This window comes from Salvelinus alpinus, chromosome 18, assembly GCF_045679555.1.
Source record: "Salvelinus alpinus chromosome 18, SLU_Salpinus.1, whole genome shotgun sequence".
Classification (NCBI taxonomy): Eukaryota; Metazoa; Chordata; class Actinopteri; order Salmoniformes; family Salmonidae; genus Salvelinus; species Salvelinus alpinus.
Genome location: NC_092103.1, coordinates 12,020,788 through 12,042,870, shown reverse-complemented (window position 1 = coordinate 12,042,870; position 22,083 = coordinate 12,020,788). Strand labels below are relative to the sequence as shown.

General features: G+C 43.7%; 1 pseudogene; it reads right to left on the bottom strand.

Moving 5' to 3' along the window:
• Positions 1-232: 232 nt before the first annotated feature.
• On the bottom strand, positions 233-21,335 carry LOC139544626 (piggyBac transposable element-derived protein 4-like; annotated as a pseudogene).
• Positions 21,336-22,083: the final 748 nt, after the last annotated feature.

The window sequence follows — 22,083 nt, the reverse complement described above, 5'->3', positions numbered from 1 at the left end:
TTGACAGGGCCGGCTTCACCCACACAAACAAGTAGCGTGGATAGAGCCAACACAGTCAACCACCAACGACCACATGCTGTCGTCTTCTCTCTCTTATACCCCCTAAGGTTTTGTTTATTTACAACATAACCTTGCTGATCATGTAAAACAGTTAGTTCTTCAGGGCTTTGGTCTGGCCCTTCATCTTTTTCAAGTCTTTGGTCTCGACTCACATCTGCTTCTGCCTCTTGTTTCAGGCTGTGTCTGGCTCCATCATCTCCTGTGGGCTGAACACCTTCTGGCAGTGCGACAGGTGGTGCCAGCCGAACCTTTCCTGGACTCTGACCGCCATTGGTGTTGCCATGGTTACCTTGAATGGCCCCTTCCATCTTGGCTGGTTCCATTTTCTCTTGTGGACCCGGATTTTGACCCCGTCTCCAACCTCCACAGGCAGGTAGTCGGGGTCCTCACCTGGTACCTCCTCCTGAGTTTTCCTAGTGTGAGAGTGGAGAGATCTGACAATAGTAGGTAGCTCTTTCATGTACTCCAAGTGTTCTACTTCAGCTAGAGTGAGGTCTATTTGTCTGTCAGTCATGGGTCTGTGTGTGGGTCTGTGTGTGTCTTCCTGTCAACATTTCATGTGGTGTACACCCCAGGCCATTATTAACACTACTGTGCATTTTCATTAACACCAGTGGTAAACAATCCACCCAAGATTTCTTGGTGGAGTGGCATGCCTTAGCTAACCCTTGTTTAATGGATTGGTTAGCTCTCTTGGTAACCCCATTACTCTGGGGGTGGTAGATGGACACAAACTTCTGGTCCACTCCCATCATTATGGCTACCTGGCTTCACTGCATCACCAGTGAATTGAGTACCATTGTCTGCAGATAAAACCTCAAGAACACCAAATCTAGGTATTATCTCCCTCACAGGTAGCTTTGCTACTGTCTTAGCATCACAGTGTGTGGGAAATGCCTCCACCCACCTGGTGAACCTGTCAGTAAGGACTAAACAGTACCTTTTCCTTTCTTTTCTTCCTACAAGATCTGTAAAATTCATGGCAAGATGGACAAATGGTCGTCTTGGCGTAGGTGAAATGACCTGGTTTCAGAGGTGTTCCTTTGGCAATGTTAAATTGCATGCACGTAGCACATCGAAACAGAAACTGTTTCACATGCTGAATCAAATTTGGACAAAACCAATCCAAAGAAATTGCCTCTATCATATCCCCCCTTGACAAACGGGCCATACCATGGGCCACTTGGCAAACAGAGGCGATAAGACAAGCTGGCAGACACGGTCTGTCTCCAAATTTTAGAAACGGGGTCAAGTTTACAACCCTACTGTTGCCATATCAAATAAGAACCAACATCCAAAGCCTGTTTAGATGACAAATCATCAGTGTCTTTCCCAACAGTAGCAGAGAAGAACATGGAGTGACTATGACACTTTGAGGCAGCCAATTTAGCAGCCTCATCTGCCATGGCGTTACCCATACTCACAAAATCTTTCCCCCCCGTGTGAGCAGCAACCTTCACAATAGCCAAAGCAGAGGGCAGCATCATAGCCTCCAAGAGATCTAAAACCATAGTTCCATTACAAATAGGACTTACACAAGCATTGTGAAAACACCTACTCCTCCAGACACCACACCAGGAGAGACAAACCCCTATTGCATAAGCAGAATCAGAGAAAATAGTAATCCTTTTCCATTCTCCCATTTTACAGGAAGTGGTTAGTGCCAAAAGTTCAGCCTGTTGAGCTGAGAAAGTATCAGGTAATGGTTGTTGTATGTGAGTGGTTCTATCAACAGTCACAATACCAAACCCTGCATGTTTCTTCCCTGTAGTTTGATCTATATATGCAGAACCGTCAACGGAAATCTCCAAGTCAGCATCAGTCAGGGCAGTGTTAGAGAGGTCAGGCCAGTGACAGAGAGGTCAGGCCAGTGTTAGAGAGGTCAGGCCAGTGACAGAGAAGTCAGGCCAGTGTTAGAGCGGTCAGGCCAGTGACAGAGAGGTTAGGCCAGTGTTAGAGAGGTCAGGCCAGTGACAGAGATGTCAGGCCAGTGTTAGAGAGGTCAGGCCAGTGACAGAGAGGTCAGGCCAGTGTCAGAGAGGTCCGGCCAGTGTCAGAGAGGTCAGGGTAGTGTCAGAGAGGTCAGGCCAGTGTTAGAGAGGTCAGGCCAGTGTTAGAGAGGTCAGGGTAGTGTCAGAGAGGTCAGGCCAGTGTCAGAGAGGTCAGGGTAGTGTCAGAGAGGTCCGGCCAGTGTCAGAGAGGTCAGGGTAGTGTCAGAGAGGTCAGGGTAGTGTCAGAGAGGTCAGGCCAGTGTTAGAGAGGTCAGGCCAGTGTCAGAGAGGTCCGGCCAGTGTCAGAGAGGTCAGGGTAGTGTCAGAGAGGTCAGGCCAGTGTTAGAGAGGTCAGGCCCAGCCTTTATTGGTGTGGGACCCACTGTCTCTGCACTGCCTTTGGTTGAATCTGTCATGGTGCCCCGTGATTTTGTTTTAATCAGGTTCTATGTAATGTGGACTGAGTGACTTATCTGTATGGTACTGTAGAAAACCCCAGTTCTATCCCTGTATACGGGTAGTAGAACCTAACATAGGATGATATACCCAACCCAGTTCTATCCCCGTATACGGGTAGTAGAACCTAACATAGGATGATATACCCAACCCAGTTCTATCCCCGTATACGGGTAGTAGAACCTAACATAGGATGATATACCCAACCCAGTTCTATCCCCGTATACGGGTAGTAGAACCTAACATAGGATGATATACCCAACCCAGTTCTATCCCCGTATACGGGTAGTAGAACCTAACATAGGATGATATACCCAACCCAGTTCTATCCCCGTATACGGGTAGTAGAACCTAACATAGGATGATATACCCAACCCAGTTCTATCCCCGTATACGGGTAGTAGAACCTAACATAGGATGATATACCCAACCCAGTTCTATCCCCGTATACAGGTAGTAGAACCTAACATAGGATGATATACCCAACCCAGTTCTATCCCCGTATACGGGTAGTAGAACCTAACATAGGATGATATACCCAACCCAGTTCTATCCCCGTATACGGGTAGTAGAACCTAACATAGGATGATATACCCAACCCAGTTCTATCCCCGTATACGGGTAGTAGAACCTAACATAGGATGATATACCCAACCCAGTTCTATCCCCGTATACGGGTAGTAGAACCTAACATAGGATGATATACCCAACCCAGTTCTAACCCCGTATACGGGTAGTAGAACCTAACATAGGATGATATACCCAACCCAGTTCTATCCCCGTATACGGGTAGTAGAACCTAACATAGGATGATATACCCAACCCAGTTCTATCCCCGTATACGGGTAGTAGAACCTAACATAGGATGATATACCCAACCCAGTTCTATCCCCGTATACGGGTAGTAGAACCTAACATAGGATGATATACCCAACCCAGTTCTATCCCCGTATACGGGTAGTAGAACCTAACATAGGATGATATACCCAACCCAGTTCTATCCCCGTATACGGGTAGTAGAACCTAACATAGGATGATATACCCAACCCAGTTCTATCCCCGTATACGGGTAGTAGAACCTAACATAGGATGATATACCCAACCCAGTTCTATCCCCGTATACGGGTAGTAGAACCTAACATAGGATGATATACCCAACCCAGTTCTATCCCCGTATACGGGTAGTAGAACCTAACATAGGATGATATACCCAACCCAGTTCTAACCCCGTATACGGGTAGTAGAACCTAACATAGGATGATATACCCAACCCAGTTCTATCCCCGTATACGGGTAGTAGAACCTAACATAGGATGATATACCCAACCCAGTTCTATCCCCGTATACGGGTAGTAGAACCTAACATAGGATGATATACCCAACCCAGTTCTATCCCCGTATACGGGTAGTAGAACCTAACATAGGATGATATACCCAACCCAGTTCTATCCCCGTATACGGGTAGTAGAACCTAACATAGGATGATATACCCAACCCAGTTCTATCCCCGTATACGGGTAGTAGAACCTAACATAGGATGATATACCCAACCCAGTTCTAACCCCGTATACGGGTAGTAGAACCTAACATAGGATGATATACCCAACCCAGTTCTATCCCCGTATACGGGTAGTAGAACCTAACATAGGATGATATACCCAACCCAGTTCTATCCCCGTATACGGGTAGTAGAACCTAACATAGGATGATATACCCAACCCAGTTCTATCCCCGTATACGGGTAGTAGAACCTAACATAGGATGATATACCCAACCCAGTTCTATCCCCGTATACGGGTAGTAGAACCTAACATAGGATGATATACCCAACCCAGTTCTATCCCCGTATACGGGTAGTAGAACCTAACATAGGATGATATACCCAACCCAGTTCTATCCCCGTATACGGGTAGTAGAACCTAACATAGGATGATATACCCAACCCAGTTCTATCCCCGTATACGGGTAGTAGAACCTAACATAGGATGATATACCCAACCCAGTTCTATCCCCGTATACGGGTAGTAGAACCTAACATAGGATGATATACCCAACCCAGTTCTATCCCCGTATACGGGTAGTAGAACCTAACATAGGATGATATACCCAACCCAGTTCTATCCCCGTATACGGGTAGTAGAACCTAACATAGGATGATATACCCAACCCAGTTCTATCCCCGTATACGGGTAGTAGAACCTAACATAGGATGATATACCCAACCCAGTTCTATCCCCGTATACGGGTAGTAGAACCTAACATAGGATGATATACCCAACCCAGTTCTAACCCCGTATACGGGTAGTAGAACCTAACATAGGATGATATACCCAACCCAGTTCTAACCCCGTATACGGGTAGTAGAACCTAACATAGGATGATATACCCAACCCAGTTCTATCCCCGTATACGGGTAGTAGAACCTAACATAGGATGATATACCCAACCCAGTTCTATCCCCGTATACGGGTAGTAGAACCTAACATAGGATGATATACCCAACCCAGTTCTATCCCCGTATACGGGTAGTAGAACCTAACATAGGATGATATACCCAACCCAGTTCTATCCCCGTATACGGGTAGTAGAACCTAACATAGGATGATATACCCAACCCAGTTCTATCCCCGTATACGGGTAGTAGAACCTAACATAGGATGATATACCCAACCCAGTTCTATCCCCGTATACGGGTAGTAGAACCTAACATAGGATGATATACCCAACCCAGTTCTATCCCCGTATACGGGTAGTAGAACCTAACATAGGATGATATACCCAACCCAGTTCTATCCCCGTATACGGGTAGTAGAACCTAACATAGGATGATATACCCAACCCAGTTCTATCCCCGTATACGGGTAGTAGAACCTAACATAGGATGATATACCCAACCCAGTTCTATCCCCGTATACGGGTAGTAGAACCTAACATAGGATGATATACCCAACCCAGTTCTATCCCCGTATACGGGTAGTAGAACCTAACATAGGATGATATACCCAACCCAGTTCTATCCCCGTATACGGGTAGTAGAACCTAACATAGGATGATATACCCAACCCAGTTCTAACCCCGTATACGGGTAGTAGAACCTAACATAGGATGATATACCCAACCCAGTTCTATCCCCGTATACGGGTAGTAGAACCTAACATAGGATGATATACCCAACCCAGTTCTATCCCCGTATACGGGTAGTAGAACCTAACATAGGATGATATACCCAACCCAGTTCTATCCCCGTATACGGGTAGTAGAACCTAACATAGGATGATATACCCAACCCAGTTCTATCCCCGTATACGGGTAGTAGAACCTAACATAGGATGATATACCCAACCCAGTTCTATCCCCGTATACGGGTAGTAGAACCTAACATAGGATGATATACCCAACCCAGTTCTATCCCCGTATACGGGTAGTAGAACCTAACATAGGATGATATACCCAACCCAGTTCTAACCCCGTATACGGGTAGTAGAACCTAACATAGGATGATATACCCAACCCAGTTCTATCCCCGTATACGGGTAGTAGAACCTAACATAGGATGATATACCCAACCCAGTTCTATCCCCGTATACGGGTAGTAGAACCTAACATAGGATGATATACCCAACCCAGTTCTAAAGAGTAAACTCACAACATGTCTTTCCCAATACGCAACTCACTAATGTATCCCTTCTTGTACTAGTCTTAGAGACTTGTTGTCTATACCAGTCTAGATTTATTTCAGTACATAGAAATTCTTGATATTGACTAGCATATATCCACTCACTGTTATCAATACACTCAACTCATACAACAATTGTCCCACACCAAATCTATAATCCCACCAATTATACACAAATCAAAATAAAACCAATGCATTCCCTCAGGTAAGAGCACCATACATAAAACCAGTGTCTTCCCTCAGGTAAGAACACCATACATAAATCCAGTGTCTAAATCCAGTTCATCCTAATCTATAACCAAGTTCCTCACACAAGGTTCCATTAGACCCTCACTAATTTCTGACTATTACACCTGGGGTTCTGGGTCATTTATCATATACATCCTATTATGGGCTTGTACATAAATGTAGGCATTGACTGTTCCTGTAATTATCAACCCTATGAGTGAGGTGCCACTTACGTACTGGAATGAGTCATCAACCACACGGTGCTATTTCTCATTTCAGACTTTTGGTTTAACAGGCGTCTGCTTACCTTATAATTTGATGCGCTGCACAGCGGGACGAAGATAATCCAGACGCAGTGGTCACTCACTCCTAGCAAGCTCGCCAAATGTTGGGTGGTCCTTTGCATGGCGTGATGTAAATTTCCTTTAACAATCAGTCTTCCAGATAGATGACACAGACACAGGAACCTTGGTATGAAAGTCTTTAGTAATACAATGCAATTGCAGACAGAGATTCACATACAGAATACCACAGTAGTCTGTAGTAAACATCTGTGTGGCTAAACAGGAGACAACCCTCCTTATACTAGTTGGTGTGGACAACTTACCGTCAATCATTCCTTAACATTGTTGCATTGGACTAGATACAAAGTGTGTAAAATGAGAAAAACATGTCTAGATTGTGGTTTCTCACTCTACTATCTCGACCTTGAGCCTGTGTGACTATCAGCAGGTGCAGACCATTCTCAGCCTGAGAACTAAAGCAGTACAACTCCATTTACCCAGTACTTTTCCATCATTGCACATTACAAGCAAACAAAGGTTATCACATACAGTTGAAGTCAGAAGTTTACATACACCTTAGCCAAATACATTTAAACTCAGTTTCACAAATCCTGACATTTAATCCTAGTAAAAATTCCCTGTCTTAGGTCAGTTAGGATCACCACTTTATTTTAAGAATGTGAAATGTCAGAATAATAGTAGACAGAATTATTTATTTCAGCTTTTATTTCTTTAATCCCATTCCCAGTGGGTCAGAAGTTTACATACACTCAATTAGTATTTGGTAGCATTGCTTAATAATTGTTTAACTTGGGTCAAATGTTTCAGGTAGCCTTCCACAAGCTTCCCACAATAAGTTGGGTGAATTTTGGCCCATTCCTCCTGACAGAACTGGTGTAACTGAGTCAGGTTTGTAGGCCTACTTGCCCGCACACGCTTTTTCAGTTCTGCCCACACATTTTCTATAGGATTGAGGTCAGGGCTTTTGATGGCCACTCCAATACCTTGACTTTGTTACCCTTAAGCCATTTTGCCACAACTTTGGAAGTATGCTTGGGGTCATTGTCCATTTGGAAGACCCATTTGCGACCAAGCTTTAACTTCCTGACTGATGTCTTGAGATGTTGCTTCAATATATCCACATAATTTTCCTGCCTCATGATCCCATCTATTTTGTGAAGTGCACCAGTCCCTCCTGCAGCAAAGCACCCCCACAACATGACGCTGCCACCCCCGTGCTTCACGGTTGGGATGGTGTTCTTCGGCTTGCAAGCCTCCACATTTTTCCTCCAAACATAACGATGGTCATTATGGCCAAACTGTTCTATTTTTGTTTCATCAGACCAGAGGACATTTCTCCAAAAAGTATGATCTTTGTCCCCATGTGCAGTTGTAAACCATAGTCTGGCTTTTTTTATGGCGGTTTTGGAGCAGTGGCTTCTTCCTTGCTGGGCGGCCTTTCAGGTTATGTCAATATAGGACTATTTTTACTATGAATATAGATACTTTTGTACCTGTTTCCTCCAGCATCTTCACAAGGTCCTTTGCTGTTGTTCTGGGATTGATTTGCACTTTTCGCACCAAAGTACGTTCATCTCTAGGAGACAGAATGTGTCTCCTTCCTGAGCGGTATGACGGCTGCGTGGTCCCATAGTGTTTATACTTGCGTAGTATTGTTTGTACAGATGAACGTGGTACCTTCAGGCGTTTGGAAATTGCTCCCAGACTTGTGGAGGTCTACAAAATTCTTTCTGAGGTCTTGGTTGATTTCTTTTGATTTTCTCTTTATGTCAAGCAACGTGGCACTGAGTTTAAAGGTAGGCCTTGAAATACATCCACAAGTACACCTCCAATTGACTCAGATGATGTCAATTCGCCTATCAGAAGCTTCTAAAGCCATGACATAATTTTCTGGAATTTTACAAGTTGTTTAAAGGCACAGTCAACTTAGTGTATGTACACTTCTGACCCACTGGAACTGTGAGACAATGAATTATAAGTGAAATAATCTGTCTGTAAACATTTGTTGGACAAATTACTTGTGTCATGCACAAAGTAGATGCCCTAACCGACTTGCCAAAACCATAGTTTGTTAACAAGAAATTTGTGGAGTGGTTGAAAAACGAGTTTTAATGACTCCAACCAAAGTGTTTGTAAACTTCCGACTTCAATTGTATATACAGTAATCATGGCACTGGTGTAGCCCCACACCCGACGCCCAGGGTAACCCCCAACACAGGTGTAGGATGTCACACAGACAGACATAATTCCACCTGGGCAGTTGGGACACCCACCCTTTACACTTCTTCTAATACATACTGTGACCCTAAACCCGAGCATGCTGGTGTCTTTAGGGTAGTTTACCCTGTGGTTAGTTTGTGCATGGAAACATACAGATGCTTGCACATTGTGCAAACAAAGGTCAAATTCAAGCTTTCAAGATGTACAGGTTTGTCTTAGGCATTGCTAAGGGTAGTAACACAAAGTATTCATTATGAACAAGTCACAAACTTAACCACTACAGGATGTGAACTGCCACCGGGCCATCTCTCTGCTGTTACATTGGATGTACTGTAAGTTATACCAACCACTATGGTTAAGTGAGAGCCGAGAAACTAAACAGAAGTGTAGTTACTGGCAAACCTGTGATGACTAATTCATGACCAGAGCATATGCTAACTGTTCAAGATGCTCCGTACTACAGTATTCCATCTACTGTACTTCCAATTGTCTGGAAATACATAGATAGCTACATTTGCCTAAAACAGTAGACTGTGTTCTGTTTCATTGCGCTAGTTGAATGCGTGCAGAACAGCAGTAGCTGTCTTCCCTCAACGACAATCACCAGACGTTTTGCTAGTCCTTTTGCAGCTCTACAGTAGTTCAGTCTCAAAGATGTAAACATTCAGACCAACGTATCTCACGTATCTGTCTAAGAATAGCACTGGCAGAAATTGGCCTTTGACCATTTTTCCTCTCGTTGCTTTGCAACTTTTTTTTCTGCATTTCTAATTGAAATGACTGAAGTTAAAACATGGTCAACTTATCAAGCTTTACAGAAAGTTGAGCTATATTTACATTCAGTTAACAAAGAGATAAGAAAGATGGAGGTGTGTGGTATGGGGAGGGGATGTGATGCTTCCCTAACCGTGAACAACTGAATCCAGCACTTAAAGAAAGAGAAAATTAGGGATATATGTATAATTCTGTATAATTATTTAACTACAGGTACCATAGATGTGAGTGAAATAGCTATAAGTAGCAGTAGGAGTATTGTTGTCCACTAGTTTACTGCAATCAAGGTAGAGGTTAAAAAGTATGGAGAAAAAAAAACATCTTTAAAAAAACATGGGGATTAGAAATGATGCAAACAATGAAATAGAACGTTGTGGTGGTAACTCTGACTCTGCTTCGATCAGCCCCCGGATCTCACAGAGCAGGGCCTATAATTACACATAGGGCGGAAGCCACATTGCTACGGAGACTTTACTCAGTCTCTCAGAGCTACTGTATGGCTGACACAGCACCGTCCTCAGTTAGCATTTGGTGTGAAAGTAACAAAGAGGGAGGAAATGCAACTACAGTTACCATGAAAAAGTCACACTGAATGTTGCATTATACAAAACAACAAAATAACCAAAGATTGTAAAATGTATATTTTTTAAAACAACATCTTCTCTCCAACAGCAATGTATAACCTGCTTAGCAATTTGTATCTATGAGTCCTGTTGGTGTGCGCTGGGCTGGCACATATCATGCCTAGCCACAGATGGGGCTCTGTGATCAGTCTGAAATATGATTACCTCTGAGGCAGTCAGGCAGATAAGAGGGCTACAAGGGCAGTTGTGAAGGTTATAGGACACTGAGCCCACAACATGGACAAACACTGCTCTCTAGTGGGGCTAAACAATCCCAAGGCACACACGGGTGAATACTGTCCTCTGGTGGTCCTTACATCCCTACCGTACCCGGCCTTATTAGTAAACAGTCTACTGTGCATATTGTAGGCAACAGGCAAGAACATTGACATCTGGTGGTACAAGACCAGTAATTGCTCAAACCCATGTCTAAGTTTGCAATCAGCATGCATGTACTGTATACTGTAGGTTAGGAAGCTACTGTGACCCTGGCCCGTCCCCACATAGATACAGACCATGTCCAAAGTTCTAGCATCCTTTTGCTTGGTGATACTGTATTATCAATATAATTTATATGGTTGTTTGAGGACAGTGTATGACATAACCTTCAGAACAAACAAAAAGCATTAAAGGGGGGGTGCAATGGTGGCCAGGGGCTTGCAACTCCGTTTGATTGAGTTTATGGCCTGCGATAAAGGATCACCAGGACCCTCGCTCTACAGTGTATAAAAAAAACAAGATGGAGTGTATTGAATAGGGAAGGAAGCTATATTGTAGCTTTCCTCCCACTCTCAACTTTAATAAACACTCTGAAACAGACGTTTTATGAGATCCGCAAAACTTGTCAGGAAATGAAGAAAAAAAAACGCTGTTAGAAACCAGAGCCATTGAAAAGAGTCACTTTGTGAAACAAGTATAGCAACAAATAAAATCTAAAACCCTTTAAAACCCAAAGAAAGGACAGAGGTTCCTATACTTAAACTTTAACATGCTAAGTTTACTTTTTATTACTAGAACAGCACGCCAGAAAACATATCTGTGAATTGCATATTGTATTTATTAGGATATTCGCTCTCCAAAGTCTTGCAATGCTTTGGGTCATGACTTTAGGATGACACGATATTATTTGAATCAAATAATTTACCTGTGAAACAGTAATGTACATGTGACAATATGCAATGTAATGAAAACTTAATCAATGAGACGAATAAAGAAGCACAAATATATCAATGAAAATATTACAGCTGAAACATTGGTACGGTTTATTCAAAATCATATCAGTTGTCATGGTCAAATGTAATATTCCCTCTGTTACATTTTCTGGGATACATTCACATATCAAAAATGACTTCCAAAGACTCTGTATGAGGTACTATATGACTACACAAGTCAGAAAGCTGAAATCAAGTCCAATCAAATCACTTGTTTACATACAAATTAAATGTCTCTGTCAACTACACCATTTTAGCATTTAAACTTTCAAAATGTTATGGTTAGCAGTTAAACTAAGTTATGTGGGTTTGGCATTTTCTGTAAATGAAACACTTTTGAACGTTCGGAGGGATAATTTGTAAAACAAGTATGGTGGGGAGGAAAACAGTTGGTTGAGAGTCACGTACTCTGGCACAGTAGGGTATACAGAAAGACAGATATAGCTGAGTACGTGGCAAGGGCTTAAAGCATTTTCAACTTCTGGGATCTATTCAAACATGACATTTAGCTGTCGCTATTTAGGGACTCACTCAGTTAACTTCCATAATGTACAGTAGCCTACTATCAAAAGCCATTAGGCAGTGGGTAAGATGAACACAACGATAAAGATAAGCACCTGCTTATGGAAAAGTATCACGCAAATACACTGCTGTTCACTACAGTCTACGGTAAAGGGCAAAACAAAAAGGAAGTCTAAAAGGAAGTCCTGAAATAGACAGAATTGCTGTCCAGGACAAGACTCGAAACAACATGTTTCGAAAAGCAAAATACTCAAAGGCATCAACATTTCCCACCACATTTTTCTTCCATTCCTAGGTTGGGACAGGTCACTGTTATGGGCGTTCTCCAGGGTTGCCCATATAAGGGCATGTCCTTGTTCTTCCTCCCCAGGGTGAGGGCCTCTGTGCTGGGCTTGGCTGCTCTCAGGCTCAGCCTCCTCTGGGACTCACCCCTGTAATTGCTCCTGTGGGGGCAGAAGCACATAGCACCGGCGCTAGGACACACACACACACACGCCACACACACCAGAACCACATGGAACTGCTTTCCTGGACCTCCTTTCTGCCTCTCAAACCGGGGTCAAATACTGAACATAGTCAGTGTATGCCAAATACTGTATTCAATGTGTGCTTGATTTAGCTTGGAGTTTGCTCTTCGGGCAGATCCATTGGTTTTATTCAGCATTATGTATCTGACCCTGGTCTGCTGCCCATATTGCAACACTGGAAGGGAGAGGACAACAGGGACCACAGTGTGGGGGTTCTGAAGTAACCAAATTATTTGAATCATTGTGTTACAGTTACAGTAAGCTTTTGCCAGTCAGCACAGACAGCCCAACAGCAGTTCAGGGTCAGGGACACCACAGACAAGTTACAGTATAATTGATAAGTGGTTCACATGCAGTCTCATCTGCAGTCTCATCAGGGTCGTGGTGAAGGGACCGAGGTCATGCATCTCACCACTCCCACATTGGTCAATCGCTCTCCAGTGACAATGCAGATCCGGACCACAGGTTGAGGGAGAGGAGAACGCAACAAAGTAAAAACAGTAGCCATAGCTAGACGGCCACATCCTGTAGATAGGTTACTGACTTCCTTGTTTACATTTCAGCAGACTTGCTTGTCCCCGTCTTCTCATTTGTGTTTGAGATGCTTAAGACCAAACCGCTTTGTCAATGTCAACCTAATGATAGAAACTGTTAGTAGTTGATGTCATTCTTTAATAACGCAGATCCCAAAGCAAATCAGGGGGAGGAAAATTGGTTTATTCAAAGCAGACGAATCATGCTTGGAAGTAGATGGTAGATGTTCATGCTCCCCTGTCCTCAGTGATTCTCTCTCAGTGATTCTCTCCTGTGAACAAATGGACAGAATGTAGTTTAAAACCCAGCCCTAGCCTGTGGTTGACCAATTAGAATTTCTTGCAATAAAACTGGGCCAATGGCCAAATAACAAGTATACTATTTCAGACTCAATATAAAGACACATTCCTCCCATGTCTCTGCATTAATCCCTTATTACAGAAAAAAACACAATTCCCCTTGATCGTTTAATGCCCTATTATTATTGACCTCTCATCCTATATCTCTGCGTTGTGTATTTATCTTCAAAATATTCTTATAAAACCTTTTGATTTTATTTCAACTACACACTTTGGTTTCCTCCATTTTTTTTATGTTTCATTTTATTCTGTTTCGGACACTCAGAGTGTTTCACAATACTGGATCTCAAGGACATTCTGTCTCGCTGCAATAGCTCTCATACAAGCTTCAAAGTTGCACGTAAAAGGGATTATGGAGATCCTACTGTATTGAGATAAACATTAAGACATGCATGCCTTCACGCATACATGCACACATGCACACATGCACACATGCACACGACACCCATTCATTTTGACTTGTTCTTTATGTCTTCCTGTCAAAATACGTCTTAGGATATAAACATTTAAATAGACTAAAAGCAATCCCAGCCATGGAGTCTCTCTATAAAAAGGATGGTGGCGTAGTAGTAGTAGTACTGTGGCAGCTGTTGGGCAGAGACAGCAGTGGCCACATGGCATGCCACACACATAAATATAAATGTTCTTCAGCCATGAGGAATGATTATTAAAGATACATGCAAACCCTCCCAGATGTGTCCCTTCTGTTCAGTATTAAGGGAAGAGCTTTGAGAGAATGCGGGGATAGCTTATTGTGGACATGCAAAAGGTACTGTGCTGTACCTATACCTGTAGCTGTGTATGTTTGTTTTTTTATGCAGTCCTTAGGAGAAAAAAAACTTCAGCCTCTAGTGATGTTGACCTTTTATGTAATACACGCACATGCATGCATGCACACACAAACACATAAACAACATAATGTATGCACTACTTTCACAAAAACCTCATACTTTTTTGAGACAGCAAAATTGCTTTATAGTTCATCTTCTTACACCCCAGGCCTTGAACACATTAGAGTTTCTCCTCCGTCTCAGTTAACATTGTCAGAGTCAGCAGCAGAGTGAAGGCCTTAGCAGAGTTAGCTACAGTAGGTCTCTATGGAGTTGGCTACCAGTGGAGATCACAGGAGGTTGGTGTCACCTTAATTGCGGGAGGACGGCCTCATGGTAATGGCTGGAGCGGAATAGGTGGAATGGTATCGAACACATCGAACGCATGGTTTCCAGGTGTTTGATGCCATTCCATTCGCTCCGTTCCAGACGTTATTATGAGCCGTCCTCCCCTCAGCATTCCCTGATGAACAACCCTCTGAAGCCCAATCCCCAACCCATTCATCCAGACTCCGTCTGAGCTTCACAGACCACTGTGATTCCACCACTGCACAGTGCACAAACTCTGGCCCTAACCCTACAACCGCTGGAGACTATGGTGATGCACCCAGGCCTCTACACACATATACTTTTTTTCATTGGCATCACTGGTGCTCCCAACCTTTAAAAGTTAGGAACACCAAACAGTATTTATACTAGAAAACGAGATTGAATACATTTGATTTAGCTACAGGCTACATTAGGCCTTTATTATTCCTACTTTTGGAGGCATTTGTGGCACAAATCCCATTCAAGTCACGGTACCTATATTAGCATTTTTCCTGCTTCATGTTCAAATCATCTATAAGTGACTTTGTTGAGCTTCACAATCAATTTGAGATATTTTCGAATTATTTGGACATGATGCGCGAAAATTGCTAATATCGGTACCATGACTTGAATGGGATTTGTTTCACAAATGCTAAAACATTAGCATTTAGGAACATTGGCAGGGAAATAAAACCAAAGCATGGATTGCTGTCATACTTTGTCCATAGACTGCTTCAAGGGTAAGGAAACCATTTTGTAATTTGAGTGAGCTATCCCTTTAGTATCTTTATCTGTAACACAATGATGAGAGAGCTGATGCTCCAAGAGTTGCTGAATTTCCTCAGGTGAATATTAACAGGTGAGGTGAAATTATACAATGTTTGGACTATGCTTGCGATGTGCGCTGCTCAAGTGATACAAATGTAGCCTTACAACAGATGAGCTCAGATGATACAAATGTAGCCTTACAACAGATGAGCTCAGATGATACAAATGTAGCCTTACAACAGATGAGCTCAGATGATACAAATGTAGCCTTACAACAGATGAGCTCAGATGATACAAATGTAGCCTTACAACAGATGAGCTCAGATGATACAAATGTAGCCTTACAACAGATGAGCTCAGATGATACATATGTAGCCTTACAACAGATGAGCTCAGATGATACATATGTAGCCTTACAACAGATGAGCTCAGATGATACAAATGTAGCCTTACAACAGATGAGCTCAGATGATACATATGTAGCCTTACAAAAGATGAGCTCAGATGATACAAATGTAGCCTTACAACAGATGAGCTCAGATGATACAAATGTAGCCTTACAACAGATGAGCTCAGATGATACATATGTAGCCTTACAACAGATGAGCTCAGATGATACATATGTAGCCTTACAACAGATGAGCTCAGATGATACAAATGTAGCCTTACAACAGATGAGCTCAGATGATACAAATGTAGCCTTACAACAGATGAGCTCAGATGATACAAATGTAGCCTTACAACAGATGAGCTCAGATGATACATATGTAGCCTTACAACAGATGAGCTCAGATGATACATATGTAGCCTTACAACAGATGAGCTCAGATGATACATATGTAGCCTTACAACAGATGAGCTCAGATGATACAAATGTAGCCTTACAACAGATGAGCTCAGATGATACATATGTAGCCTTACAACAGATGACACAAAACAACAATACAAAGTAACGACTTTGCTCGCTAGATCCCAACCCTGTTAGCAACGTACGCTCGGCAGACAGGCGCCCCTCCAAAGCACCAGGCCGCTTTTAGTCAGGCGGCAGCCATGGTCTTCCTGCCGGTGAGCCGTTTTTACTCACACACCAAGCCGCAATTTAGAGCTCTATATGTATACATTGCAGCCAATGGTCGAGGCTAACATTGCTTTGTGGAAATCTCATGTTTATGAATTATCATATTATCATAGAAGTATGTAATTGATTTTTGAGAAATAGAGGTACTTCTATGTACATAACCAATACAGTAACACCCATGTTTGTGCATGGTCATTCGGTTCCTCTCAAAACATCTGAATAGTCTGACGATGCCCAGAGTATATCTGTTTACAACTCTCCAGGACCCCAAGGCTATTTAAAGGTAGTATTTGTATAATTGATGTATAATTCATACAATCTTAAAGTTAAAATCACTTGTTTTCATAATTTGGCTGCTTGGCTCAGGGTCATTTTAACACTGCGATACAATTGCCTCCAACCCAGCTGCCTTGACAACAACTCGTGCCTAGGAAGAGACAACAATAGTGACACGTCATTCATGTCAACATTTAGCCAACATATAGTAATAAAAATGATGCTATTTTGAATTCTTGGACATTAACGCTCAAGACAGTATAAGAAAAATATAGCCGGTGGAAAAAACTACTTTCCCATAAAATGCGCAAATAGTGAGATATTTGGATGTAACTTTTCAAGCAGGGAGATCAACTAAATAGACATAAACTGTGTGAGTTTCATCACTCTAGCTTGTTTCTGTTGGGAGAAATTAAAAGTGTTACAATTGTCCCCGGTCTCCCCTACATCTATCATATCTATAGTATGTACTACTAATACAACATAGTTTATGGGCAGCGCTTCACCATTGGGTACAACAACAGAACCCCTCAGGGTTTGACTAGCTGGAGTCTGCTTCCCAGTCCATTGCTCTATAACCATCAGGTCGTAATGCAGCCGTTGTGGACACAGTCCCAGGCTATTCCTGACTGCAGACTAACGATACCCAGAGCAAGCCAAGGGAGCCAGGGACGCCAGCTGAACAGGGAAACATGGAGATGGTGTTCCGCTTTGGTGACACAACATCACTCATGCAGCCTCAAAGGACTGAGTGGAGTTTTGAGTTGCTGCGGTCTATGCATAACCATACTTTTTCTTGACGTATGCTTTTTGTAATATTTTTACTCTTTAGTGAGTGCATTTTCTTCATTTATTCACATAGGCCACTATTATACTGAAGGAGATGGCTGCCATTCTATGAGCACGTAACCAGATGTGCTATCGTGTATGTTTTTTCACGTTAAATGTAACTTATTTTGTACATAATGTTTCTGCCACCATGTCTTATGACCGAAAATAGCTTCTAGATATCAGGACAGCGATTACTCACCACGTACTGGAGGAATACTTTTTCTTCAACGAGTAGGATTGGAAAGATTTACTTCAGACGCCCGACAAGGCCCTCATCCCCGCCATTCGCAGGAGAAAGAGACGGAGGTATCAGGGACGAAGGTCCGGGTGCCTTGTAAGGATCCGATGGCTAGAGGGTAATCTACCTTTACCATCAGTCCTATTAGCCAACGTACAATCAATCAATAATAAAATAGACGAACTACGAATATGTATATCCTACCAACGGGACATTAAAAACTGTAATATCTTATGTTTCACCAAGTCGTGGCTTAACGACGACATTAATAACATACAGCTGCCGGGTTTGAACATTTTTGGCAGGATATAACAGCAGCCTCTGGTAACACAAGGGGTGACAGTCTATGTATATTTGTAAACAACAGCTGGTACACGAAATCTAAGGAAGTCTCGAGGTTTTGGCTGCCTGAGGTAGAGTATCTCATGATAAGCTGTAGACCACACAATTTATCAAGAGAGTTTTCGTCTGTATTCTTTGTAGCTGTCTATATAACAACACAAACCAATGCTAGGAGTGACCGCACTCAATGAGCTGTATACGGCCATAAGCAAACAGGAAAATGCTCATCCAGAGGTGCCACTCCTGGTGGCAGTGGACTCCCTTGTGTAGTCTTAACATCCTGTATACTCCCCTTGTCCTAAGGGTAAAAAATGACCCGCCTTCACTAAACTCCTAAAATAAAGCAGCGTAATTTAATTTTAAACCCCAATCTATTCCTTCATGAAGAAATAACCTGTCATTCATCACAAACATTGTGAATATCTGGTTTTTCCCTCTTCACAATGCAGAAAGACTGCATTTAATCAGTGGACACCACTCATTTTTATTACAACACACCTGTCATAATTGTTTTCTTTACTAAAGTAGCTGTTTATTGCTAAAGGTACTGCATAGGTGTAAACATACATTTTTTAGCAAGAGATAGCATTTGTATAGGCTAAGAAAGTAGCAGAAATGTGCAGAAAGTAGTTTTGAATGCATTTTATTAGAGGGAAACAGTAACAGTCTTGTAAACAGTAACTTGTTTGGCAACATAGTGATATGTTCTTATATACTGTACAATGAGGAATTCAACTACAAAATACTAGTCTTCTCCCATTTTTTAAACCATTGCCCCCACCCACAAGGTGTATAAACAACAACAATAAATAAGAATAAAATAAGATAATAGATACAAAACAAAAATGTGAAGAACATTAATCAATCAACTCTAATTAGCACATGTACGCAAGTGTGTGTGTGTGTGTGCATGAACTTTGCAGATATATTTCTCAGCACATAGTATTTGTTTTGCAGTCCTTCTTTGGGGGACAGAATTGGCATCTCCTCCTCTTGCCTGCCCCAGCTGCAGCCTCAGGTGGATCAGGACAAGATTCAGCCCCCTGAACAGCTTTCACAAGCGCTGCAGAGGCTGCTGTGCGGGGGAGGCGCTCCCTTCTTTGAATATGTGGGGTTACAAGTGCCTTTCCCAGCTTCTCCTGGAACAGCCTCCTCTTGTTCCACTTATCAGGCATCCAGGTAGGGTTGATCTTGTTCCATATCACGAAGGCATTGTATGAGGACACATCAATGATGTTATGGAAGATGACCAGGGGCCAGTGACAGTCATCCTCTTGCAGCTGTAAGTTCCAATCACCTTGTCCAGGTTGTCCATGCCTCCTTTGTTGTGGTTGTAGTCCTGGATGATGGCTGGCTTCCTGTCCTCACGATCACTGATCTCAGCTGTTTTGTGCAGTGTGCTCAGGAAGACCACATTCTTGTTCCTCTTTGGGAGGTAAGAAACTAGAGTGGTGGTGGGGGTGAAGGCAAACTTTGATGAGAAGGCCTCTCTCCCCCTTGTTGTGAGGGGTGCAGGAGGGAGCTCAGGCTTGTTCTTTCTAACTGTGCCAACCATGGTGATCTTCCTCTTCAGGAGCTGCTGGCTGAGTTCATAAGAGGTGAAGAAATTGTCACACGTGACATTGTGCCCCCTTAGTCCATCTGTCACATTAAGCACAACCGTCATCCCCTGGCTCATCTCCGGGCCTCCACTGGTCGGCTTCCCTGTGTAGACTTGCATCTTTCAAGTATAGCTGGATTGTGCGTCACAGGCCATCCATATCTTGATGCCATACTTTGCTGGCTTGCTGGGCATATACTGCCAGGAAAGGATAGCGACCTTTTGCAAGCGATTACTATCAGTAATTAGTATCAGTGTCACTGAAAACAATCACATAAATCAATGATACTACAGCAATACATAATAAAATTAACAGCGAAAATCACTGACATTACAGATGTGAAAATAAAAATGTACCTCTGAATGGAACCAGTTGCTTATCCACTTTTACCTCAGGCCCAGTTGTAGAGGTATGGTAGACGCTCCACCCACTTCTCCCAGACCTCTCTTATGGCCGCCAGTTTCTCTCTCACGTCTTGCAGGTCTTGACTCACGGTTATCAAATCGTAGCATTCTTGAGAAAGTGTGAAAGACTTTCAGTGGCATCGTGGCATGGAAAATTGCCTTTCCACTCTCTGCATCCCAGAGACTACATGTAGCCTCACCTCGGGACCTATACACACCCGCTAAGATTAGCAGCCCTATGTAGGCATGCAGGTCAATCTCATCCATCCTTTTCCAGTTGTCTCCATATTTACGGAAACCCTCCAAATTTGTCATCTCCAGGATGATTTTTTCGATGGCTGGTGTGATGAACATGTAGAATGTTGAGGTGATGTCCTGGGCATGGGCAACTGCATGTCTTGTGGGCCCTGGGGTCATCCTTATGACATCTTGTGCTGCCATCCTGCCCTGGCTGTCATATGATGACAAAGACCATGTTATTTTGCTGTTCTTTGATAAAAATGTCTCTCTTTCAGCTTTGGGGATTTCTTCTTCATCTGAAGATGATGCATCGTGCTCTGGGTGTCACGGCTGTTGTAAGAAGAGGACCAAAGTGCAGCGTGGTGAGCGTACATACTTTTAATAGTAGATGTTGCCAACAAAACAATAAACAATACAAAAACAAACAGTGAAGCTTAAGGCTATGTGCCATCAAACAAAGTTAACTTCCCACAAAGAACGGTGGGAAAAAAAGCTACCTAAGTATGGTTCCCAATCAAAGACAACGATAGACAGCTGTCCCTGATTGAGAACCATACCCGGCCAAAACATAGAAATAGAAAATCATAGAAACACAAAATATAGAATGCCCACCCCAACTCACGCCCTGACCAAACAAAAATAGAGACATAAAAGGGATCTCTAAGGTCAGGGCGTGACAGTACCCCCCCCCCCCCCCCCAAAGGTGCGGACTCTGGCCGCAAAACCTAAACCTATAGGGGAGGGTCTGGGTGGGCATCTATCCGCGGCGGCGGCTCAGGTGCGGGATGCAGACCCTGCTCCACCGCTGGCTCACCCCACTTTGGTGGCACCTCTGGTGCGGGGACCCTCACCGCCGACCCCGGACTGGGGACCCTCGTAGCGGGCTCCGGACTAGGGACCCTCGTTGCGGGCCCCGGACTGGGCACCCTCATTGCTGGAGGCTCCGGACTGGGCACCCTCGCTGCTGGAGGCTCCGGACTGGGCACCCTCGTTGCTGGAGGCTCCGGACTGGGCACCCTCGTTGCTGTAGGCTCCGGACTGGGCACCCTCATTGCTGGAGGCTCCGGACTGGGCACCGTCGTTGCTGGAGGCTCCGGACTGGGCACCATCGTTGCTGGAGGCTCCGGACTGGAGACCTTCGTTGCTGGAGGCTCCGGACTGGAGACCGTCGTTGCTGGAGGCTCCTGACTGGAGAACGTCGCTGGAGGCTCCGGACTGGAGAACGTCGCTGGAGGCTCCGGACTGGAGAACGTCGCTGGAGGCTTCGTGCCATGTCTCACCACTGGAGGCTTCTTGCCATGGATCATCACTGGAGGCTTCTTGCCATGGATCATCACTGGAGGCTTCGTGCCATGGATCATCACTGAAGGCTTCGTGCCATGGATCATCACTAGAGGCTTCGTGCCATGGATCATCACTGGAGGCTTCGTGCCATGGATCATCACTGGAGGCTTCGTGCCATGGATCATCACTGGAGGCTTCTTGCCATGGATCATCACTGGAGGCTTCTTGCCATGGATCATCACTGGAGGCTTCGTGCCATGGATCATCACTGGAGGCTTCTTGCCATGGATCATCCCTGGAGGCTTCTTGCCATGGATCATCCCTGGAGGCTTCGTGCATGGATCATCACTGGAGGCTTCGTGCCATGGATCATCACTGGAGGCTTTTTGCCATGGA